The following is a 27,442-nucleotide window of genomic DNA, read 5'->3' on the forward strand; positions in this document are numbered from 1 at the left end:
CTGGCCAGTGATAGCAGGAAGTAGGGATGGAGCCAGCGATGGGAGCTGGGCAAGGTCGAAGCTGGCAGTCCTGGGAGCTAGGGGTCCCTTGCCTAGGCCTAAAGCGGAGCCAGCAATCGCAGGGCCGCTGCCGCTGCGGGTCCCACTGCCCGGGCCGGACGCCTCAGCCAGAGGCATCCTGCGGGGCCAGGGGCGGAGCCCACGCGATGGTGGCGCCGCTGTAGCTGCGGGTCCCCGCTGCCCGGCCGGATGCCTCAGCGAGAGGCCTTAGGCCTGGGAAGGGGCGGAGCCTGCAACTGTGGGGAGCTGGGGATCCCCTGCCCAGGCCTAATGCTTTGGCCAAAGGCATTAGGCCTGGGCAAGGGGCCGATCCTGCGATTGGAGGGTGATGGGGGTCAACGCCTGAGGGCTCCCAGTATGTGAGAGGGGGCAGGCTGGGCTGAGGGACACTCCCCCCCACCCAGTGCACGAATTTCATGCACCGGGCCCCTAGTGGATATAATAAAGAGGTGATATGCAAATTAACCTCACACCCTCACAAGATGGCTGCCTTCAACCAGGCCAGCAGGGGGGTTAGTGAGGGACGACCAAATGACTGAACAGCAGGCCGGCGGGGGGAAGCAGTTAGGAGTGACCAGGATAGCAGGGAGGGGACAGTTGGGGATCGACCAGGCCAGCACACAGAGGCAGAGAGGGGTGATCAGGCCTGCAGGGAGGCAGTTAGGGACAACCAGGTAGGCAGGCAGGTGAGTGATTAGAAGCCAGCAGTCCAGGATTGTGAGAGGGATGTCCAACTGCCGGTTTAAGCCCAATCCCCTGGGGATTGGGCTTAAACCGGCAGTCAGACATCCCCCGAGGGGTCCTGGATTAGAGAGGCTGCAGCCCCCGCCCTCGTGCATGAATTTCATGCACCAGGCCTCTAGTCGTATATAATAAAAGGCTAATATGCAAATTGACCAAATGGTGGAATGACTGGTCACTATGACGTGCACTGACCACCAGGGGGTAGATGCTCAACACAGGAGCTGTCCCCTAGTGGTCAGTGCACTCCCATAGGGGCAGCACCACTCAGCCAGAAGCCGGGCTCATGGCTGGCAAGGACAGCAGTGGTGGTAGGAGACTTTCCTGCCTCTGTGGCATTGCTAAACTGGCAGTCAGGCATCCCCCGAAGGCTCCCAGACAGCAAGAGAGTGCAGGCAGAGCTAATGGACCCCACTGAGTGCACAAATTTCATGCACTGGGTCTCTAGTAAAGGATAATATGACTCCTTTAGTGTTTTTGACACTGATGTCCAGAAAACTCTTTCATTATCTTCTTTATATATATCAGTGATATATCAGTAGCACTGCACTAAACCTTGATGAAAAATAAGTTATCATAACAAATTTGTTTGGTAATCATGTAGAAATAACAACTTATTTCATAATACATCCATTATAATAAATAAATCATTAGTGAGTTCTTATATTAGTTAGTAGGTATTTAAATAAATTAAAACCATTGTGGAATAATCCTGTTTATGATTCTGAAATAATTTGATGACATATTGATTATTTTTATGAAGTAGAATATCATTGTCATTACAAAACAGATGTATGACTGCCTTAATAGCTTTGGTAAGTATTGTTCTTCTTAATGGTATTTGTGTAATACAGTATACTGTTTGGAAGCTAATCCTAAACATATGTAAAAAAGGAAAGATCAATTAATGTGTATAGGAAAACACACACATAAGTAAACTAATATTTATTCTACAGCTTTTGTTACCTTGTCACTATGTTAATTTTATTTAACTCCTGCAAAAAATATCCCCAACTCAAAAATCAAGATATGTTGTGAAGGCTTTAAGGCAAATAAAAATAATTGTGATCAAAAGTATAAAACCCTTTTTCTATCTCCCCCAAAACCAAATAGAATAAAAAGTAATCTTTTTATTATAGAAATATTTTCCATAAATGTCCTGATATATTTTTCTGAGTCTTCATATCTCTGAATAAATTAAACATGATTCTTTTATGTACCAAGTCAATTATGCATACAATATTTCTTTTCTGTACTAACATAGTGACTTTATTTATAAAGAAGGCTACAGTGGTGCATATATTATTTCTTAGAGGAGAAGGGGTTCAATGGGGGGGGGGAGGGATATCTGTAATGCTTTCAACAATAAAGATAAAATTTTAAAAGGCTATATAAAATATACCATTTTGTGTATATGTTCATATGTTTCTGATTCTTCCACTCTTCTGAAAAGCATTTTTTCATTATTTCAATATTTCTGAAAATTTTATGTCTAAATTAAGGCATTATCTCAGAAAGTATTAAACACCCCGTTTAGCAATTGTTAGTGTTTATAGTAAACAATGGGTTATTTATTTAGCACTTCTGATTTGTAGATGTGTCTAGCAGTTACTTAAAACAAGGAGATCTGAGGGAAGGGAATTGGATCAGTTAATGCAGAGGTCTCAGTCTTCTCTGGTATTGAGAGTAGTCATTGGGCCCTAACTGGTTTGGCTCAATGGATAGAGCGTCGGCCTGCGGACGCAAGGGTCCCACGTTCAATTCTGGTCAAGGGCATATACCCAGTAGGGAGTGTGCAGGAGGCAGCTGATCGATGTTTCTCTCACATCGATGTTTCTAACTCTCTATCCCTCTTCCTTCCACTCTGTAAAAAATCAATAAAATGTATTTTAAAAAAAGAAAGTAGTCCTTGGAATGGCCAATAAAATTACTCACTAGTGTTAGTTAGATAGTGATGTTGGCAATTACCTACAGAGTTTTACATGTTTATCCTCAAATGTTTAGAATGTTTAGCTGGGTGAGAAGCAGTAATTGTAGAAGCAAACGCACTGTGTTCCATTGGCAACCCCTTGAGACCATGATGCCACTCTCTAGTGCAGTAATGGCGAACCTATGACATGTGTGTCAGAGGTGACATGCGAACTCATTTTTTTGGTTGATTTTTCTTGTTAAATGGCATTGAAATATATAAAATAAATATCAAAAATATAAGTCTTTGTTTTACTATGGTTGCAAGTATCAAAAAATTTCTATATGTGACATGGCACCAGAGTTAAGTTAGGGTTTTTGATAATGCTGACACGCCGAGCTCAAAAGGTTTGCCATCACTGCTCTAGTGGTAATGTTCTTGAAGAACTGTGCTTTTTTAAAAAATATATATAGAAATTGGCTATAAAATTTATTTTTAGATGAGAAATAAGAAACAAGAGATAAATAAACATCAAATCACTCCCTCCCTACTGAATATAAGAAAAGACTTGGTTATATTTGGAAAGCATTTATACTTGAAACAAGGAAAAATTATTTTGAACTCTGTTTAGATATGTATGTTTGTACACACACACACGCACACACACACACACACACATGCAAAGACTATTGAATAAATGGAAATTAATCAAAATGTCAAATGTTAACAGTGGCTGTTTTGTGTAATATAATCCAGAAAACTTTCATACTAGCAAACTGTTAAGGTAAAAGATCTGAAAATCCTCATTTTGTACAGTAAACCCATTAGCTTATTTGCTGTAGCTCTTTTTTAAGATAATTTGAAAACCCTAAACTTCTCCATACATAGGCTTATGACCATCTACCAAAATCCTCCCAAAATGGAGACAAGAATGACTGTTCCCATGACCATGAGATTGGAGTTGGAAGTGTGGGGGAGGAAGAGGGTTAAAAAATGAGGAGGGAGAGAAACCAAAGGGAAAGGGAATTCCAGGTGCCCATATGAGGTGAATCTAAATGAACTGAAGGCAACACAAACATTAATATTTTGTACCTTTCTCTGAACTTTGAGTCGATTCATCATCTGCTCGTGAACAGGACTATCCTCCAGATGTTGTAAGATATAAAGGAGGTTTATACTCATTTCAGTTATGGACAGTACCTACATACTCTCTCTTCACTGTGAGAGTTAAACCTGAAACCTGGTAAATAGGTGATGTTTCTCTCTCACATTGATATTCTCTCTCTCTCTCTCTCCCCTCCCCAAACCCCTTCCTCTATCTTGGGTTCAGATTTTAAAAATATAGTTATATAGTTGCTGGCCACATATTAAGCCTTATTGCACTCTGATGATGATTTATGGTCTTAAACCAGTCACCCTTTGGACCTAGTTGACCATTATGCCTTGAGTCATGAGGGCAGTGCCCTACCAACTTGACACAGCCACAGGAGCCTCCTGGCTAAAATAAAAATGCCACTTTTATGATAAAGCCACACCTGGACCATCTGACATTTTTCTTTGTAGGAGGAAATGGTTTGTTCTTGTCTTGTATCTTACCAAAACTATGGTGTTAGAGGAGGTTATTCCTCTCTGAAGCCATCAGCCTCTTGCAGGAATGGGACATACTGACTTTTATTGACTCCTGAGCTGTGCTAATGCGTTGGTCACCTATAAAAAGAGCATTACAAATATATAGCCTTATAATATTTTATACACAGTAAAAAAATGATGCATATTTCAACTCACATTCTGACAAAATACAAAATTCTAGGATCTTGAACAAAAGACTCAATAACATTTCCATGTTGGAAACAGAGACCAGATCTAGAGCAAAGGTGAATACCATTAAACAAGATCTTCTAATTACAAATACCAAAGAGGCTTGACCTTTATTATTGATATTCCAATAATGTTGACTTGACTACTGCAAGATTCATCTGCAATATAAAATGCATAATTAGCCCAGCCAGTGTGGCTCAGTGGTTAGGCGTCGACCCAGTAACCAAGAGGTCACTGGTTCAATTCCTAGTCAGGGCACATGCCCACATGGCAGGTTGCATACCCAGTAGGGGGCGTGCAGAAAGCAGCTGATTCATGATATTTCTGTCTCATAGATGTTTCTATCACTATCCCTCCCCCTTCCTCTCTCCCTAAAAATCAATAAAAACATATTTTTCAAAACTTTAAAAAAAGCATAGTAACCAATATTAATGGTCATTTCTAACAAAAGTTAAGAATTAAAATGGGCACATCACAGTGCTTTCCTATCGAATATTTTCCAACATACTCCTGATTGTGTAGATATTAAATGTAATCCCCAAATAATATCTATGCCTATTTGTGGCCTTCTGTGTCCTCAGGTCTTCAAACCTATGCCATTGTACCATTTGACTAACTATTTTCTGTTTGACTCTGCTTACTTTGAGTTATCGATTGGACCTCAGACACTACACCCATGGTGGAGGAGGGGGAGGAAATCCCACCAAATTCTGCAGTATTCAATTGGACATCTTTGGGACTATTGCTATTTAACATTATTTGTTTTACTGAATATTTTGCGGGGGGGGGGGGTTATAACTTCCTAGAATCTAAAATAATTTTTAACAATGTAAATGCTGTTTAAATTCTTCAATTAACAATTTTTTAAATTTCAAATGATGTTGCACTTTAAAACAAAAAACCCAAAAGTTGACAGACTTTTCCTATATGAATTCTCTAAGTTTATTTTTATGTATTAATATTATTAACAAAGTTGTTTTAAAATACTAAGAATGACCATAGGTCTTATATCTACAATGTGCTATACCTGCCACTGTCAAAATGATGGCCCATTGTGCATCCACGCCATTATCACATGGCAGTCATTTCTACTTGTGACATTCTGATTAATAAGGTTTTATATCTAAAATTTATAAATTTAGCTCAAAATTATTATATTCCAAATTTGAGTAAGATTACTCTCACATCCCTCATGACCTCAGCCCAGCTTCCAGATTCATCCCTGATTATGACTGCAATGCAACTTGCAGATCCATCTCAATAACTGGATTTAATTGCAAGGGCAACTCCCATATCACCATCCTCTGAATTGGTCCCCCACAGGTATCACCCCTCTCTCCCTTCACCTGCTTACCTCTAATAATTTTGCCATTCCTTAAACCTCTCCAAAAGTAGACCTTAAAGTTTTCTTTTGTATTAGACCATTAGGGCTGCTATAATAAAATACCATGAATTGGGTGGCATATAAACAAAAATATTGATTTATTTTTTATAGTGCAGGAGGCTGGGAAGTCCACGATCACGGTGCCTGCAGACTCAGTGTCTGGTGAGAGCCTTCTTTTGCATTTACAGACATCTTCTCATGAATAAAGGGGTGAAGGATCTCGCAGGGACATAATCCCATTCTTGTGGGCTCCTCCCTCATGACATAACCACCTCTCACAGGCACCAACTCCTACCACATTGTTTCATCATATGAATTTGCGAGGAGTACACATATATTCAGTCCATATCACCCCCTTTCCTCCTCCCTTTCCTCTTGCACTCCAAGTTGTTGAAATTTCCATTGACCCCCCCCCCCACATTGTCCATCCCTTCTTTAATTACTGACTATCCTGCCAACCTTTATAGAAACTTTTATTAAAGATATTTTTGTTCACTCAATTACCTTATAATGATCCCCAAATGTTCAATTATCACCAAGTTATATGCCAACTCCTCTTTAAAATACTATACCCCCAATAAAATATGGTCTCAGATTATAACCACATAAACATTTTGTAAATCCATTAATTCTAATATTATCCATGAATCACAAAATTAAACTTAAAGCTCCAATAGGATTATAACTTTACTGTCCCTCTCTTCTCCAAAGGGTACCTCTTCCCAGTATAATTTATACAATCTACCAATAATATCTGGGCTCCTGAGGGGTTGCCAAGACACCGTGCACCTACATAGTAACTCATCATAAAATAAGCTCCTTTAAAATTTTTACCTAAATTACTTTGAAAAATAGAACATAAAAATTTTTCCATCTTAACCATTTTTAAGTGTACAGTTCAGTTGTCTTAAGTATAGTCATGTTGTTATAAAACAAATCTTCACAACTTTTTCATCTTGAAAAACTGGAACTTTGAACCCATAAATAATAATTTTTCATTTCACCTTTTCCCCAGCCCACCAGTGGCTTTCTACTAATTTTCTATTTATATGAATTTGACTACTTTAGATATCTCATATATATGGAGTCATACAAATTGGTCTCTTTGTGACTGGATTATTTACTTAGCATAATGTAATCAAGGTTCATCCATGCTGTACATGTGATGAGATTTCAGTCTTTTTTTTTGGCTGAATAATATATATTACATTTTACTTATACATTCATATGTCCATGAGAATTTGGGTTGCTTTCATCTCTTGACTATTATAAATAATGCTTCAATGGGTGTGCAAATATATCTTTGAGATATTGTTTTTAATTATTTAAATAAGTAAATACCCATACATAGGATTGCTGAATTATAAAGTAGTTCTATTTTTATTATTATTTTTTTAAATCTCAATTCTATTTTCATAGCAGCTGCACCATTTTACATTACCATCAACAGTTCACAAGGGTGCCAATTTCTCCACATTCTTGGCAACACTTGCTATTTACTGTTTGTTTATTTTTGATAGTGGCCATTCTAACAAGGTGATATATCATTGTGGTTTTGGTTTGCATTTTTCTAATGATTAGTGATGTTGAACATTCTTTCAAATTCTTATTGGCTATTTATATCTTCTTTGGAGAAATGTGTATTTAGGTCTTTCCCCCATATTTTAATGGCATTATTTAATTATTTGGTTTTTTTTTTCTTTATTAATTAAGGTATTACATATGTGTCCTTATCTCCCCATTGCCCTCCCCCCCATCACTCACCCCACTCATGCCCTCACCCCCCTGGTGTCTGTGTCCATTGGTTATGCTTATATGCATGCATACAAGTCCTTTGGTTGCTTATATGAGTTCTTTATATATTCTAGATATTAACCTCTGTCAACATAAGAAACATTCAAACCTGTGAAGGATTTTTGTGAGTTTGTTTGAGTCAAACTGTCGACAAATGTTGGGAAGCAGAATCTCAATGGATTGAGATAATACTCTGGAGAATGGCAGTTTTGCACCTTGTTTTATACATTACAATCAAGGGAGGAGATGTAAGTGGATTACATGAACTCCATTGGTGATAGATTAAGGAGGTGGGAGAAAGCAAAGTGGGGAAACCTCTGGGATTGGTTAAAAAGTAAAATGATAGACACATACTTCTTTTACCTAGGTGGGTACAGGATAGTTAACAGTCAACAATTAACTCAATAACAATGAGGGGATTTGTGGTCTTGGCAGAGCTGTGCCTGTGCTTTGAGGGATCTGGAGAAAAGAAAATTACTTTGACATTCCAACAATATGTTATTGTAGATGCAGAAAGACAATAGACAGGCTCAGTTAAGGTAAAGATTGACCTCTGTCAGGGAAGACACTGGTCGAGGACGTGACTACCCACCATAAACAGCTTTTTAGTTTAAAAAGTTTTAATTTCAGACCATCCTTTTTTTCATTATTGTTGAAAGTATTATATATGCCTCCTTTTTTTACCCCACTGACACCTTATAGCCCGCCCCTGGCCCCTCCCCTCCACCCCAGGCCTTCACCACCCTATTGTCAGACCATCCTTTGTGAGTTTTCAAGGCGGCCACCCAGGCCTTCCTTGAGCTAGTCAGGTTAGCATGTGGTCCCTTTTTGTCCACACCCCTTATCAGATACATGATTTGCAAATAGTTTCTCCCCTTCCATAGGTTGCCTTTTCACTCCGTTGTTTCTTTTGATAAGCAGTTTTTAAGTTTTTGATGTAGTACCATTAGTTTACTGTTTTCTTTTATTGTCCATGCTTTTGATGTCATATTCAAGAAATAATTCCCAACTCCAATGTCATAAATTTTTTCCTTATGTTTTAAATGTTTAGCTCTTATGTTTAGGTTTTTATACCATTTTGAGTTAATTTTTGTCTATCATGTAAGGGAAGTGTTCAAGTTCATTCATTTGCATGTAGCTATACAGTTTTCCTAACAGCATGTGTTGAAGAGACTACTTTCTCCATTCTGCTTTGGCCATATACATGGTAGTTTATTTTGGGGTTCTCTATTGGTATATGTCTGTGTTTGTGACAATACAAGACTATTTTGATTACTGTAGCTTTGTAGTGAGTTTTGAAATCAAGAAATGTGAGACCTCCAACTTACTTTGCCGGGGTCCAACCCCAGCAGGTCCAGGGGTTCCCAAAGGCATAGACGGAGTCGGCGAAGAAGGAATGACACGGAGACAGCGTTCAGTTGATCAGCAGCCTAGCCAGGATCTCCAGCCAGGATCTCCAGCCAAGTTCTGGTCTGGATCTCCAGCAAAGTTCTGCTGTTTATTGTCTTGTTACATCCGTATTTATCCCAGTTGATTTTAATCCTGTCAATTTCTATTACAAAGGTTAGGGCGTTTCTTATCTCCATTCCAGGGAGTAAAGATTATGTAGCTTAAGCATGATTGTTTGTAGTGATTAACTACCCGCCTGGCACTTAGTTAAGGAGTTTCATCCCCTCCCTGACTTCAGGGAAAAATTCCTACCTGGGGAAACAACCTTTCTAGGAGAGGCATCCCCTCCCTGACTTCAGGGAAAAATTCCTACCTGGGGAAACAACCTTTCTTGGAGAGGTGACCTTGGTTAAAACACACAGCGCTAAGGGGAGCAAACATATTAAGAACAGTATGCTATATATGCCAGGTCCCTTGAAACATATGCTGTGCAGATGTTTCTTTCCTGCAGCGACTGTGTCAAGCAGCAAGGATGGACCGGCTTCCGTCATTACTTCTTTTTCAAAATTGTTTCTTGTTGGTTTCTTTGAAATTCCATATGAATTTTAGGAATTTTTTCTATTTCTGCATAAAATGTCATTGGTATTGCATAGATTTATTTGTGCAATGTGATGATTAATTTTATGTGTCAACTTGACTAAGCCACAAGTTGCCCAAATATTTGGTCTCTATTAAAATCATTCTAGAAATGAGATAAAAATTAAAGTGGTCAACAATATTAGTAGAATATTTAAACAAATTTCATGGGCTCCCAGTGACTTTTTTTTTTTTTTTTTTTTTGGTTGTCCCCTTCAGCCTGAGGTGATTTGATTAGAAATTGATTTCAAAATATATTCATACTAATTATAATATGGTACTTAGTTATTGAGCTCTTAAGTAAATTTTATTAAATAAAATTTGGAACATTTTAGTCATCAGATAACCATCAGGGGTAAGTTGTGATCAATTATAAAACCATAGTTTTGATGTTGACCAATGACAAATTTAGGTCCCTGTCCCTCTCGTTTCACTTTGTCCCACATCTGAGCAATCTGATAAGAATGGCCACATTCCCTATGGCCCTTGACACTCCCAAAAATTTAAAACTTGTTCCCTCCACCTCAACCCCACCCTCTAACCAAGATAAAAACCCAAAGCCACTCATTCTTGTTTCACTGAGCTTTGAACCTGAGTCCATCTTTTGGGGGAATCTTTTTTCTAATTATTATATGAGTAATAACTTTATTTCATATCCATAAGTGTTTATAAATCATTTTTCCTGACACGTAATTTTTGGATGAGTGGCTGTCCAGAGTCTATCAGTGATTGTTAGGCACCCAAATATAACTGACTGAATCAGACTTCCTGTGCGTTAATAGGGCTCCTTATAGTTAACTGAGAGAGTAGTCTTACATCTTTTGGATTCTTCAGAGTGGACCGTCCTTAAGACAATATAATCTTTCTTTAATATTGATCATGTAGCAAGCTTAACTTTTTGTATAATTTGAATAGACTCATTCGTTACTTAGGGAAGAGAATCGAAAATAGTTAAATGAATGGAGGAAACAGAGAATCCTCATCTGACACACCAAGAACACCATCCTGTGGACCTCTTTGGAGACAGTCTTCTGGCCTTTCTTCCCAGAGGGAATAACCTAATATCACCGTGTACTATAGGAAGCATGAAAGCATGATCTATATTTCCATGGGGACTTTCATAATATTTTAGCTTCCTGTGAGTTTGGTGGAGGATAAAAGGGAGTATCAATCCAAGAGCTTTCCTCCTGGGGCACAGGAGTGGATATGAAATCTGTATTTGGGAGTGGCATTTATCTACAGATGAAGTAATATCTAAGCCAAGTTAATGGCAATGGAGACTGAAAGCATGAGTTAAATGCTAGAGACACTACAAAGGAAGAATACTCAAAATGTGTATTCTGACTAAATGTGAGATTAAAAGCAAAATCTAAGATGAACTGAGATATTGAAAGTTACTACTAGGCCAGGAGGATGTCAGAAGGATAAGTAAGCTTCAGTGGGAAGAAAAACTCATTTTTGGACTTACTAAGGTAAGGTGAGGTATCTGTGGAGTATTTACATGGAGACACTCAGCAGGTAGTTGGAAATGCTGTAGGGCCCCAAAGCAGTCTGTAGTTATGAAATGTCAATTCATATGATAGGTGTCCATGAATCTTGCCATGAAGGATTTGTTTTCTACTATGCCAGTTCCTGTCAGACCCTAGCTAAGACATAGTTGTTTAAACAATGCTCCAAGGAAGAAAATGATGAGGGTTAAATTTTTTCATCCTGAACAAATATAATTTATTCTGGAAATTAATGCAAAACACATCTCATGCAGAGCTGCAGAGAACCAGCTACTAGACTTCCATAATCATTCAGGGCCTCTATAGTAGATGTAATGTCACAATTGAATATTCAAGTTAATGCTTGAAGGTATAACTTCTTAGGTTTGAAGTTGCTTTGAGACATATTGCTGTCTCTCATAGGTAAAAAGATGTTGGTATCATGAGAAACAACACCTTCAAATGTTGCAGGGCTTTTTTCCCCTTATGAATTCCATCTTGCATTGTTTTACACAAAAAGTCCTGAACCAAAAAATAGAAATTTATAAAGAAAATGCTCTCAACCAGATGGCAATAATCTTTTTTGATTGAAACACACTCTCTACCACATAGCTAATTAATTCTTTGAAATTTTAATTTCATGTGAATGACACTGCATTCAACTCTAAGATTAAAAAAGGCTGGACCTTGCCAGAGCACACGTCAGTGTGCATGCAACTTTCAAACCTTTCCTTTTTCATTGCTTTCTGAATAGCCTAGCAATTCTCTTCCCAGACAGAGAAAAATGTTTCCCTAGAAGTGGAACTTCCTCATCTCTATGTGGCAAAGAGCTCATATTCATTTTCTCAGCTTCTCATAGCTTCAGAAGTGATAGTTATTGTTAGCTGGACTATTCTTAGAGCCAGAAATGCTATGGTTAGGGCACTTCATCAACCAAATCACACTTGTTCTGCCTTCCTATAAGTGATGTGCTACCATCCTCACCTCCTATTAGATTGCTCCAGGAAAAAGGGTTTGCTATAACCAAGTGGTTTTATACAGAATCTTTACTTGACTAGGGCTTTGGCTTGTAACAAGTCTTTCTTTTCCAGTACCGTTATGTACAATACACCTGGAGCTTCAGGCAGTACCACAAAATATTCAGGTTACTCATTTATTTATTTGTGTAAAGGTTGAATTGAAAAAGATATGTAAACATTAGAAAGTAAAGTCTCTCATCTGCTTTTGTCTTCTTTCCTTCCAAGATTTTAAAACTTATCCTATATACTTTGGAGAAAACAGGAAATAGTTTAATTCAGCTCCTGTGTTCTTGCATTTTGTACATTGCTGAATATATATGTTTAATTATATTCAAAGGCATGAAAAAAAACTATGCAGGTCGTCAAACTGAAAGTAGAATAGATATTTTGTCTATTTTTAATTTTTTTAATCCTCACCCAAAAGTATGTTTTTTTATTGGTTTTTAGAGAGAGAGAGAGAAGCATCGATGTGAGAGAGAAAGATCAATTGGGTGCCTCCCATATGCACCTTGACCAGAGATCAAACCCACAACCCATGTATGTGCCCTAACTGGGAATCATACCCACAACCTTTTGGTGTATGGATGACACTCCAACCAACTGAGCAACCCAGCCAGGCTAACTCTTGGTCTGTTTTGACACAAACAATCTTGCAACTACAAATTAGATATGGTACTAACTCAGTCTATGTAATGTAGTGAAAAGAAAAGTTTTTAGTGAGAAATTTCAAAGTTAATGTCTCTTCCCTCTTAGCAGGAGAGACTTATTCTTACTGAAATGTTATTAAAATGTGACAAGGTGGAAGAAAATGTTTTGACAATACAATGACTAAATCCTGAGACCTTAAGACTCTTTCAAAACATGTAACAACAATTACAGCAACAAAACACGGTTTCTCAGAGATATTTGGGAAAATGGCTGATTTTAGAGCTATGGTGGGGTAGAAACAAAATAAACATGGAACATCGTGTTATACCAAAATTATAATAACACCTACAGGCCCGGTGCAAGAAATTTGTGCACGAGGGGGGGCGTCCCTCAGCTCAGCCTGCACCCTCTCCAATCTGGGACCCTTCAGGGCATGTCTGTCTACCTCTTGCAATCTGGAACTGCTGGCTCCTAACTGCTAGCCTGCCTGCCTGCCTGATTGCCCCTAACCCCTCTGCCTGCTTGCCTGATCATCCCTAACCACCTCTGCCTGCCTGATCACCCCTAACTGCCTCTGCCTCACCCTGCACCTGGGACCCAGGACTCCCTCCCTCTGGCTGGCCACAGGCACCCAGGACCTGGGCCAGCTTCACCCGGTCCGACCGCAGCCACAGGGGACCATGGGCAGACAGCTTCATCCAGGCCACAGCAACAGGTACTGGGGCCCGGGACCATGAGACGTGCAGCTTGTCCCTCTAGAGGGATACAGGCGCAGGTACAGTTGCTGGCACCTGGGACCACAGGGCGGGTGGTTTGTCCCTCTCCCAGGCTGAAGCCTGGTTGGTCCCCATTCCTCTCTCACGAGCTCATTTGTGCCTGGCTGGTCCCCATTCCTCTCTCCCCATTGTTGACTGTCTGAGCTGTTATGGCATGACGACGTGAGGGTGTGACTATCATTTGCATATTAGCTCTTTATTATACAGGATATTTTTATTTTATTGTGAGTGTGTCACGAGGATGTTTGAAAAGGCTCCCACTGGCCAAATCTGAGACAATTATGTAATTAAGTAAAACATTGATAAAAATAAGATTTCATGAGTTCAACTGAAAATAAGCAGCCCAAATATCCTGAGAAGAGTGCCCCCCTCCCAGGAGAAAGGAGCTGACAACTAAGCCATCATCAAGTTCCCTCTGACTACTGAGTCATGAGTTCAACTGAAAATAATAAGTATATAAATAAAAATGGGATAAGGACTTTCTTTTTTTTTACAATATATTTTTATTGATTTCAGAGAGGAAGGGAGAGGGACACAGAAATAGAAATATCAATGATGAGAGAGAATCACCGATTGGCTGCCTCCTGCACACCTCCTACTGGGTATTGAGCCTGCAACCTATGCATGTGCCCTTGACTGGAATCAAACCCGGGACCTTTCAGTCCACAGGCAGACACTATCCACTGAGCCAAATTGGCTAGGGCAGGACTCTTTCTTAAAGTAGAATGTTGAGGATTAACTGGTTAATGTAGAGAGAGTATTGTAGCTGAAAAATAATTTTACAACAGTCATAGTAAAGTTTGGATTATGCAAGAATCATTGATGGATCCTTTTCACAAAGATAGCACTGAAAGTGAAGAAGGAAGCTCCTTCCCCACCCAAAGCCAAAGCCAAGGCTTTGAAGGCAAAGAAATCAATGCTGAAAAGCATTCACAGCCACAAAAATAGGTCTTCACATTACCCGCCCTTTGAAGGCCCAAGACACTGTGACTTCAAAAGCAGCCCAAATATCCTGAGAAGAGTGCCCCCCTCCCAGGAGAAAGGAGCTGACCACTAAGCCATCATCAAGTTCCCTCCGACTACTGAGTCAGCAATGAAGAAGATAGAAGATAGCAATACACATTTTCAGTGCGGACGCCATGGCCAACAAGTACCAGGTCAGACAGCTGTGAAGAAGCTCTATGACATTGACATAACCAAGGTCAACACCCTACTCAGGCCTGATGGAGAGAAAAGGGCATATATTTGACTGGCGCCTGACTATGATGCTTTGGATGTTACCAACAAAATTGGGATCATCTACACTGAGTTCATTGACTAATTCTAAATATAAAAATGTTTCACTGTAAAAAAAAATCATCAATGGAAGCTAGATCTTGAGAGAAATTATGATAAAGAGTAGGATGTAGGATATGTGCATGGTCTTAAAGTGATTCCCCACAGACTGCTTAATAGTGATGGGAGAAAAATAGTAATTATATCAGGGAGAAATCAGGCAACACCTTGACTACATGATCAAAAGTTAAAAAAAAAAAAAAGGCTGTGCAACTTTTAGATTAAAGGAGCATAATAAAATATCACAACTATATATGATATTACACATAAGACTGACTCTTCAATTAGAGAGAAGCAATGTTATAAAGGACACTTTGGGGTCAATTGGCAAAATTGGAATTTGAAATATACATTAGATAAAAGTATAGTACATATTTTTATTACCATGGTGCATATGACTTACCCTTGAATGGATCAAAATATTAAACTATCTATATGTATATCTACCAATTTATCTATTGAGAGAGAGCATACAAACATAAAACAAAAGGGGTAAAATATTAACAATAGATAAATCTGAGTAAAGGGTATCCAGGTAGCCTTTGCATTATTTTTATTTTATTATTTTGCTTATCTTTAAGTATGAATTTATTTCCAAATAAATTTTTCAAAAAACTGGTTCATAATAAGAAAATCCAAATATAATTTCCTATTCCATTTTGATGGTTGTTTTGCCAATAATAAAGTATAAATGTGTAGAAGCCAATCAAGTCTTCAGTAGCTTGGACTATGGGCTGAGATTAAGTCCAAAATGACTTCACACCCAAAATTGTAAAGGCTTGGTAAGCTTTGGAAGGCCTTCAAAGGAGATTGAACAAGACTAAAGAATACTGATGGATTTTATGATATGGTTGAGAACTCAAGCCTAATGTCTTAGAAATCATTACACTATATGATGCTCTTTCATTAAGTTACATAAATTATATATATAATTTATGACTAGAAAATATATATGTGACTAGAAAATAACAAATGTGTTTGTTGTATCAGGTATATGCATCTGATAGTGGCTGGTAATCTAAAAAATAATGAAGCAAAAAACTGACATTGCTGATCACATCCCAGGTGAGAAGCAAAACTGAGAGGAAACTGTTGCAATTTCCTGTTCAAATTCTATTATTCTTTTGACAAAAACCACCGGTGATTTGTTCTATGTATTTGTGTGGCATCCATTTCAATTGCATGTGAAGCCCAGCATTTCTTTGCCTTTATGTATATGGGAGTTCTGTTGCTGCTACTGCTGCTGCTACTACTACTAATAGTAATAATATTTTAACATTTGATCATTTCCAGCAATAAATTCAAGTGTGCAATTTTTTTTTTTTTTTTTTTTTTTTTTTTTTTTTTTTTTTTTTTTTTGCTATGACTCATTTTTATGCCTCTGAGTTCTTTTGCCTACTAGCATAAAAAGTAATCTGGTTTTTACCAAACTCTTTTGATTTAGGATTTGAGCATAGTAAATTAAGTATTCATCCCACTTCCTTCTTCACTTTTTCTTGAAATATGTTATAAGGTCTAGGTGTGGTAGAACTTACATTATCATGCTGTGGGAGGGTAACTGGTTCTCTGTGTATGTCTCTGTAATGCCGGCTTCCACTGAGAAGTTTGAGGGACTAATCCTCAGGTATATTCGCTCACACATCCCTTCTCACTATTGTGATCTGAATGCTGGCGGTGCCACTTTATTTTGCTGCCAGGCCCCTTCACAGTGTATCCTTCTCTTCCCAACTGTGGGGCCCCATCATGTTCAATGGCTTCCTCTTAGGCCTTATGTGTACCCTGTGTATATGTGTTGGATGAGTAAAACATATGAACTCTCAGTCTCTTTCTCTCTACCTCCAGGAGCAAAAAAGCTGTGTCCTGATAAAGTTAATTTATATATTGGGACCCACCAAATAGAGGCCACCTCAGTTATTAGGACCAAGTCACAAATCTAAACCTAAGTCAGCCTGCACTTCTAGGAAACGCTTGTTAAAGAACTTTAACATACATAAATCACAATCCTCCAACTTAGCTGGCTTAACTTGCCCTGGAAAACAGGACCTGCTAGCCCAGTGGTTCTCAACCTTCTGGCCCTTTAAATACAGTTCCTCATGTTGTGACCCAACCATAAAATTATTTTCATTGCTACTTCATAACTACAATGTTGCTACTGTTATGAATCATAATGTAAATATCTGATATGCAGGATGGTCTTAGGCAACCCCTGTGAAAGGGTCGTTCGACCGCCAAAGGGGTCGCGACCCACAGGTTGAGAACCGCTCTTAGCCTTACAAGGAAATCCCCAACCTCCTTGCCAATTATGCCCTGTTTTTATGCTGCCTCTTCTAGTGCTATATAAACATGTTCTTGCCCCAAATCCCACAAGAACTGTGTTTCACTGCTTGTGAGGCACTGAATTCCCCTAATTTTTAGATTATTTTCCCTTAAATAAAAGACATCAAACTCATTACTAAATTGTTTTAGTTTTGTCATTTGACAGTCTTTGGCCAATCTGCTAAGGTATTTCACAGTCGGGAATGCAGACTGGTGCAGCCACTGTGGAGAACAGTATGGAGCTACCTCAAAAAACTAAAAATGGAACTCCCATTTGACCCAGTGATCCCACTACTAGGAATATATCCCAAGAAACCAGAAACGCCAATCAGAAAGGATATATGCACCCCTATGTTCATAGCAGCACAATTCACCATAGCTAAGATTTGGAAACAGCCTAAGTGCCCATCAGCAGATGAATGGATTAGAAAACTGTGGTACATATACACAATGGAATACTATGATGCGGTAAAAAAAAAGGAACTCTTGCCTTTTGCAACAGCATGGATGGAACTGGAGAGCATTATGCTAAGTGAAATAAGCCAGACAGAGAAAGATAAATACCACATGATCTCACTCATTTGTGGATTATAGAGAACAACATAGACTGATGAAAAGGGACAGACCCAAAGACTGAGAAACAGCGATCAGGCTATCAATCCCCAGAAGGAAAGTAGGGGAGGGCGGGGGTAAGGGGAAGAGATCAACCGAAGGACTTGTATACATGTATATAAGCCAAACCAATGGACATGGACAACAGGGGGATGGGAGCATGAGTGTGTGGGGCGGGGGGGGGGGGAGGGGGAGGTTGGGGGTTAATGGGGGGGATGAGGACACATTTGTAATACCTTAACTAATAATAAAAAAAATAAAAATAATAAATAAAAAATTTTAAAAAAAGATATTTCACAGTCATTATTACTCTAGTGATCCTGTGCCATACTGTACCTGAGGCCTCTCTACAAGACTTGCAATCCTGCTGGGCTACATCTTGGAAAGCCATGATCTGATTCCTCCACTCTCCCAAATACATTTTTTCTATCTTACTCCACTCTCTCCACCAACACCCCCAGCCAGGTTTTAACAAAGAAGGGGGTGATAGGGCAGACAACCTCTTGTCCTAGACCAGTGGTTGGCAAACTCATTAGTCAACAGAGCCAAATATCAACAGTACAACGATTGAAATTTCTTTTGAGAGCCCAATTTTTTAAACTTAAACTATATAGGTAGGTACATTGTTATTAACTTAATTAGGGTACTCCTAAGCTGGCCTTTGCTAAAAACGTCCTCAATCTGATTGAGGTACTTTCGCTGAGGTCAACCCCTTCCAATTCTCCCATCCACACTCGTCTTGTATACTTGTTTCGTCTATCTCCTTTCGTTCATCCTCTCTATATGTCCAAACCATCTCAACATACCTTTCTCAATCCTCGACAATACATCTTCTTTCACTCTACAAAGTTCCCTAAAATTAACTTAATAAACTTTACTTAAAGTTTTAAGTCTTAGTTAAACTATAGGTAAGTTGAATAAAACTTGATATCATACTTAATAACAGTATTATTTATTGATAAAATTAAATTCCTTACAATTTACCTTACAATATCCATAAAATTAAATCATGACAATGACTGACAAACACTAATGTGAACAATGGCATTGCATCTCCTTGGAAAGTTTGGGTAAGTCAGGTTTGTATGTTGTTGTTTTTAATTTTAGGCACGATTCCAGGTTCTCATCAATAAGACAACTTCTCAATTCACTCTTGATAAGGTTCATGCTTGAAAATGATTGTTCACATAAATATGTAGACCTGAATAAGGAAAGAACAGCAAATGCTAGTTTTTTCAGTTGATTATATGAGTCAGGATTACTATTCCAGGTGTTAAAAATCAACATATCTTCCTTCTCCAGGTCTTTTAAAGCAGACCACTTGTGCTGTGAACTAAGTTCACATTTGTTTTTCTCCAATATTTCTATATCAGCACAAAGACGTTCAAATTTCGAGCTCCACAGTTCTTTGTTTTTTAAATCCAGCAATTGCATTTCAAAGTTGCCAATGTCAATATTAAAGAGAGAAAAACTTAATTCTGTTACAGTAGAATTGAGAGGTTTTTTAACAAAGGCTAACGTAGCTTTGCTGTTTCTGAATTCCTGAAACCTGTTGAGAAAAGCTTCCCTCATATTTAAAAGTGTTGTTTTGAAATAGCAAATGTCAATATCAGAATTATTTTCTTGGCAATGTTTCAACAGGCTTGGAAAGTGAATCAAAGTTTCTCTTTCAAAATCTTGAGCAAAAAGAGATAATTTGTTTTCGAATGAAATAACTTCTAACATCGAAAAAACTGTGTTTCCTTTCCCCTGTAGTTTACGATTAAGCTGATTTAGATGAGACATAATGTCTACCATGAAACAAAAATTTTGGATCCACTGATCGTTCATTAGTTCTGGATAGTGAACGCCCTTCTCAAAGAGAAATGCTTTGATTTCTGTTAATAAGGAAGCGAAACGTTTCAAAACCTTTCCTCTTGATAACCAACGTACCTTGTTATGCAGCAGAAGATCTGCGTACTCACTCTCCATTGCAACTAAAAATTCTTTAAATTGGTGATGATTAAGAGCTTTAGCTATAATGGAGTTGATAATCTTAATCACTAATTCCATAACTTTGCAAATTTCTTCTGGAAATGTCTGCGCACAAAGCGCTTCTTGATGAATGATGCAATGGTAAGTATCTTGTGATTAATTTTTTCTTTCAAAATAGCAACAAACCCGTTTCTTATGCCGGTCATACTTTTCGACCCATCTGTTGAAATTGAGACAATTTTACCGAGTGGAATATGATGTTTTTTCAATGCACTCAATTACAGCATTTGCTATATACTCTCCACGTATTTGACCTTTGAGTGGCAATAATCCTAAATGTTCTTCTTTAGGACCTGTAGGTAAAATAAATCGTACAAAAGGTGAAACTTGCGCTGTATCATTTCTGTCACAAGACTCGTCAACTGCTATTGATAAAGCTGAAACCAATTTAAGATCTTTGACTTGCTGGTTAGTTATATTCAAAGACATTTTGACTGTTCTATCTTTCACTGTTTTAGCAGACAATGGTAACTCTTTAATTTTTTTTAGAATATCTGCTTTGTTCTTAAAATCCTGAAATAGCTCTTCGGATGCATTTATAAAACAACTTTTTATGTATTTGCCGTCTGTGTATGGTTTTCCTCTCTTAGCAATCTCTTGAAAAACCACAAAACTTACAATATTAACATTATTGGAAGATTGCATCCAGTAATTAAATACAGAACTTGATTTTTCTTGACTCTTCTGAAGTTCCTCAACTGCTTTCTTCCTTGCATCACCGACAGGATATTTAGTACTAAATGACACGTGTTTAGTTGCAAAGTGTCCCTCCAAATTTGATTTCTTGTTATGTGCCAATTTTTCCTGACAAATAAGACAGGTCGGAAGGCCATTTAAGTTTTGAATAAATGCAAAAGTTTCGATCCATTCAACTTTAAATTCACGGTTTTCGTCTTTTGTTTTTCTTTGCTTCTTCTTTGTAGCCATGTCAAACAGGGCACCTAAAATAATGTTTCATTTTATAATAATAAAACCACCAACACAAAATAATTATAATTCTTAAATTGATGACAAAAATACCTGTAGGATTTGCAGCTGGTTGGAAAAATACAGGTAACTTTATGCTTTGAGTAGGTACTTTTGCCACCCACGCCTGAATTGGGGAAGTGACTAGCACTAACCACTGCACATGAGACTGCTGACTGACTGGCTCACTCAACTCCTGCATGAATCGTGTGCGCCTCCCCCTCGCTGTGTATCCCGCGGCCCACCTGCACCGCATCTCCCGTCGCCAGAACGACACCCCCCACTTCCAAACCACTTCTTCAAAATAGACTCGCCCAGGCAGAAAACTGAGTTCAGCGCACAGGCCACGAAGTTTCAATCGCACTGTACGCGTGCGCCCGCACGTGGTATTTTGTGGAAGAGCCACACTCAAGGGGCCAAAGAGCCGCATGTGGCTTGCAAGCCACGGTTTGCTGACCACTGTCCTAGACCAATGATTAATTTGTTAAACTCCTGATATAGACTGAATGTTTGTGTTCCCCCCGAAGTTCATATGTTGAAGCCCCAACTCTGAATGTGATTTTATTTGATGATAGGGCCTTGATGGAGATAATTAATGTTAAATGAGGTCATAAGGTTGGTGCCCTGATCCAATAGAATAAGTGTCCTTATAAAAAGAGATACCAGAGAGCTCACTTTCTCCCCTACCCTTGCAATTTGAGGCCATGGGAGAACAAAGCCACTGTCTACAAACCAGTAAGAGAGTCCTACCAGAAATTAGACCATGCTGGAACCTTGATCTTACACTTTCCAGCCTCTAGAACTGTGACAAAATAAATACCTCGTGCTTAAACCACACAGTCTGTGGTATTTTATTATGGTGGCCTAATTTTCTCTTTGCTCCTCACCAATTGGCTTTAGGTCATTTTGGGTGGAAAATCTAGTTCTAACTTCATTATGTAGGCTTCCCAAATCTATACTAATACTATATGCCAGTATATCTCAAACTTGAGCCTTCATTAGAATTACTTGGAGGGCTTATTAAAACACAGCTGTCAGTGTGTTCTTTGTATCTATGAATCTGTTTCTATTTTCTTTAGTTTGTTTATTTTGTTCATTATATTCCACATGTAAGTGAAATCATATGGTATCATCTTTTCATATGTCTGTTGGCCATCTGTATATCTTTTTTGGAGAAATATATACTCAGGTTCTCTAGTCTTTTTTTGTTTAGTTTTAAAGAGATTTGTTTTTCTTTATATTGAGTTGTATGTGTTCTTTATATATTTGGGACATTAACCCCTTAACAGATATGTCATTTGCAAATATATTCTCCCATTCAGTAGGTTGTCTTTTTGTTTTGTTGATTGGTGCAGCCACTATTGAAAACAGTATGGAGATTCTTTTAAAAATTAAAACTAGAACTATCATACACTCCAGTAATTCCACTTCTGGGTTTTATCTGAAGAAAATGAATATATATATATATATATATATATATATATATATATATCCCTATGTTTATTGCAGCATTATTTATAATAGTCAAGATATTAAAGCAACCTAGGAGTCCATTGATAGATAAATGGATAAAGAAGATGATATATATATATATATATATATATATATATATATATATATATACACAATGGACTATTTTTTCAGCAATAAAAAGAATGAAATCTTGTCATTTGCAATAACTTAGATGAACCTAGAGGGTATTATGCCAAATGAAATAAGTCATGCAGAGAAAGACAAATATTACATGAGTTATTTTATATGTAGAATCTAAAACAAAACAAATGAATGAACCAAACCAAACCAAACCAAAAAACTCACAGATACAGAGAATAGTAGAGGGGGTAGTTATTAGGGTCGCTGAAAGAGAAATGCATGAGGCCAAAGTGGTAAGGGATTATAAATTTACTAGAGGCTCAGTGCACAAAATTCATGCATGGGGGGTGTGTGTCCCTCAGTGCAGCCTGCACCCTCTCCAATCTAAAACCCCTCGAAGGATGTCCAGGATTGGGCCTAAATGGGCAGTCGGACATCCCTCTCACAATCCAGGACTGCTGGTTTCCAACCGCTCACCTGCCTGCCTGCCTGTTTCCCCTAACCGCTTCTGCCTGCCAGCCTGATCACCCCCTAACCACTCCCCTGCCAGCCTGATCAACGCCTAGCTGCTCCCCTGCTGATCAGATAGCTCCTAACTACCCTCCCCTGCCATCCTGGTTGCCCCTAATTGTCCTCCCCTGCAGGCCTGATCACTCCCAACTGCCCCCCCTTTCAGGCCTGGTTCCTCCCAACTCCCCTTCCTGCTGGCCACCTTGTGGCAGCCATCTTGTGTCCACATGGGGGTGGCCATCTTTGATCACATGGGGGCAGCCATCTTGTGTATTGGAGTGATGGTTAATTTGCATATTACTCTTTTATTAGATAGGACTAGAGGCCCAGTGCACAAAAATTTGTGCACTCAGGGGGAGGGAGGGGGGTCCCTCAGCCCGGTCTGTGCCCTCTCGCAATCTGGGACCCCTCGGGAGATAATGCCCTGCTGGCTTAGGCCTGCTCCCGGGTGGCAGAGGGCAGGCCCAATCCCTAGGTGCAGCCCCTGGCCGGGCTCAGAGCAGGGCTGATTGGGGAGTTGGGGCACCGCCCCCTGTCATGCACAGAGCAGGGCAGATTGGGAGGTTGTGATGCCACCCTCAGTCACGCTCAGGGTAGGGCCGATTCGGGGGTTGGGGCATTGCCCCCTGTCACACTCAAGGCAGGGTCGATGGGGAGGTTGTGGCACCACCCCCTGTCACGCACAGAGCAGGGCCAATCAGGGGGTTAGGGCGCTGCCCCCTGTCACTCACAGAGTAGGGCCGATAGGGGAGTTGGGGCACTGCCCCCTGTCACACACAGAGCAGGGCAGAGCAGGGGGTTGGGGCACTGCACCCTGTCACACTCAGGGCAGGGCCGATGGGGAGGTTATAGCTCTACCCCGTCACACACAGAGCAGGACCCGTGGGGGGGGGGGGAGGTTGGGGCTCCGCACGCTGTCACACACAGAGCCACAGGGCGATCAGGGGGTTGGGGAGCTCCCCCATATCAGGCACAGAGCAGGGCCGATCACAGGGTTGGGGTGCCTTCCCCTGTCACGAACAGAGCAGGGCGGATAGGGAGGTTGTGGCCGCACCCCCTGTCACACACAGAGCCGCAGGGCCATCAGGGGGTTTGGGCGCAGCCCCCTGTCATGCTGATCCTGGTGCCGGGAGGCCTCGCGGCTACACTGATCCCGGTACTGGGAGGCATATTACCCTTTCACTATATAGGATAGAGGCTTGGTGCACGGGTGGGGGCCGGCTGGTTTGCCCTGAAGGGTGTCCTGGATCAGGGTGGGGGTCCCCACTGGGGTGCCTGGCCAGCCTGGGTGAGGGGATGATGGCTGTTTGCAGCTGGTCACGCACCCTTCAGGGTGGGGGTCCCCACTGGGGTGCCTGGCCAGACTGGGTAAGGGGTTGAGAGCTTTTTTCAGGCTGGCGGGTGACTGAAGCTCCCAACCGCTCCTTTTTTTCTTTTTTTATTCTGGTCCAGGTTTAGCTCTGAGGCTTGGCTCCAGTTCCTTGGCCTCTGCTGCTGAAAGCAGGTATCTGGTTTGTTTGGGTTCTATAATCGAAACACTGTTTCAACTCCAGCTCTGAGATCCTGGCTGGCTGAAAGCAGGTTTCTGGGGTTTTGTTCAGCTTCTATATTTGTAACAATGTTTCAAACTGCACACTCAGAGGCCGGCAGCAGCAGGCGGGGAACGTTGGAGTCCTCTGTCACTGAAGCAAGCAAACCTCATGTTCACTTCAAGCTGTCTGGCTGCCGGCCGCCGTCTTGGCTGGCAGTTAATTTGCATATTGCCCTGATAAGCCAATGGGAAGGGTAGTGGACGTACGGCTATTTACCATGTTTCTCTTTTATTAGATAGGACTAGAGGCCCGGTGCACAAAAATTTGTGCACTCGGGGGGGATGGGTGGGTCCCTCAGCCCGGCCTGTGCCCTCTCGCAGTCTGGGGCCCCTCGGGAGATAACGCCCTGCTGGCTTAGGCCTGCTCCCGGGTGGCAGAGGGCAGGCCCAATCCCTAGGTGCAGCCCCTGGCCGGGCTCAGAGCAGGGCTGATTGGGGAGTTGGGGCACCGCTCCCTGTCATGCACAGAACAGGGCGGATCAGGAGGTTGCGGTGCCACCCTCAGTCACGCTCAGGGTAGGGCCAATTGGGGGGTTGGGGCACCGCCCCCTGCCACACTCAAGGCAGGGTCGATGGGGAGGTTGTGGCACCACCCCCTGTCACACACAGAGCAGGGCACATCAGGGAGTTGAGGAGCTCCCCCCTGTCACTCACAGAGTATGGCCGATAGGGGAGTTGGGGCACTGCCCCTTGTCACACACAGAGCAGGGCAGATCAGGAGGTTGGGGCGCCACCCTCTATCACCCACAGAGCAGGGCCAATCAGGGGGTTGGGGCAACGCCACTCTCACTCTCAGGGCAGGGCAGATGGGGAGATTATGGCTCTACCCCGTCACACACAGAGCAGGGCCCGTGTGTGTGGCGGGGGTTGGGGCTCCGCCCTCTATCACCCACAGAGCAGGGCCGATCAGGGGGTTGGGGCGCTGCCACTCTCACACTCAGGGCAGCGCTGATGGGGAGGTTATGGCTCTCCCCCCTCACACACAGAGCAGGGCCCGTGGGGGGGGGGGTTGGGGTACTGCACCCTGTCACACACAGAGCAGGACCGATCAGGGGGTTTGGGCGCTGCCCCCTGTCACGCTGATCCCATTGCCGGGAGGCATATTACCCTTTTACTATATAGCATAGAGGCCTGGTGCATGGGTGGTAGCCAGCTGGTTTACCCTGAAGTGTGTCCTGGATCAGGGTGGGGGTCCTCACTTGGGTGCCTGACCAGCCTGGGTGAGGGGCTGAGTGCTGTTTTCAGGCTGTTGGTTGACTAAAGCTCCCAACCGCTCCTTTTTTCCTTTCTTTTTTTTTTTATTCTGGGCCAGCTTTAGCTCTGGCTCCACCTCTGAGACCTCTGCTGCTGAAAGCAGGTATCTGGTTCGTTTGGGTTCTATAATCGAAACTCTGTATCAACTCCAGCTCTGAGATCCTGGCTCGCTGAAAGCAGGTTTCTGGGGTTTTGTTTAGCTTCTGTATTTGTTACAATGTTTCAAACTGCCAGCTCAGAGGCCGGCAAGGCAGGCGGGGAATGTTGGAGTCTGCCGTCACTAAAACAAGCAAGCCTCATTCATGTTCACTTTAAGCTGCCTGGCTGTTGGCCGCCATCTTGGCTGGCAGTTAATTTGCATATCTTGCTGATTAGCCAATGGGAAGGGTAGTGGTCGTACGCCAATTACCATGTTTCTCTTTTATTAGATAGGATTAGGTCATCTGAATACCTGATGGGCTGAGCCCCAAAATGGTACCAGCACCCAAAGACAGGGAGTCCGAAGTTTTTAAAGGACTCTAGGTGGGCTTTTTCTGGGCAGAGAATTCTATGTGCAGGTCTAGATTCTGGGAAAGTCCAGAGTGGAGAGAAAATGGTCTTAGCAAGCAGAATGTGGTCCTAGCAAGTGGAATATGGTCTAAGCAAAAGGGAATGTCCATTGAGAAGTGGCTTAAAGATCAATTCCAGGGGAGGGAGTATCAACTCAATTATTTGATCAGACCTAGCAATAGTGGGAAAAGGTGTAGGGAAATAAGAGGTACAAACTCCAGGTGTAAAATAAGTAAAACACAGAGATATAATGCAAAGCATAAGGAATATAGTAAAATATTGTAATAACTTTGTGCAGTGAGAGATGGTTATTAGACTTATCATCATGATCACATCATATGGTATGTAAATGTAGAATCATCACTGTTGTACACCTAAAACTAATATACTATTTTATGTGAGCTATACTTTCATTTTTAAAAAATTCCTTGACTTTCAAAGCTATTATCTGTTCTAAGAGTTTTTAAAAAATTATTTAGAAACTCAAATAACTGTTCCTTTGGGGTACCTTTGTGGCCTTATTCCTTTGGGCAAAATATGTCTCCATATATTTTGAAAAGCAACAATTCAGCAGATGGAAGTTCTCACAGAAGCAGAAAAGTTAGCTATCTCAGAATTTGATCCTGCCTCAAAATTAATTACCATTTATTTAGTGTTTATACCAGGCGCCCTATTTTCTCATTTAATTCTCACAATGAACCTCTTCAAAAGAAGTGACATTTTTGTTTTTGTTGTGGTTGTTATTCCCACTTATAGTTGGGCCAAATGAAGCTAAGAGAAGTTAAAAGTCTTGCCCAAGGTTTCATAATTGGTAAGTGGCAGAGCTAAAATTCTAACATGGGCCTTCCAAACTACAACTATTAACCACTGCTAAGCAGCCTTTCTGTTTTTTTTTTAAGTATTTAAAACTTTTTATTGAAATATGTACACTCAGAAAACATAAGTATGCAGTTCTATTAGTAGTCACAAAATGAACATGCTTTTGTAACCAGTAGCCAGATTAAGAAATAGAACATTAACA

At 40.7% G+C, this 27,442-nt stretch overlaps 1 pseudogene; it reads right to left on the minus strand.

Annotated features, from left to right (window-relative positions):
- Positions 1–19,925: 19,925 nt before the first annotated feature.
- LOC118653850 lies at positions 19,926–20,422 on the minus strand (annotated as a pseudogene).
- Positions 20,423–27,442: the final 7,020 nt, after the last annotated feature.

This window comes from Myotis myotis, unplaced genomic scaffold (assembly GCF_014108235.1).
Source record: "Myotis myotis isolate mMyoMyo1 unplaced genomic scaffold, mMyoMyo1.p scaffold_m19_p_4, whole genome shotgun sequence".
Taxonomy (NCBI): Eukaryota; Metazoa; Chordata; class Mammalia; order Chiroptera; family Vespertilionidae; genus Myotis; species Myotis myotis.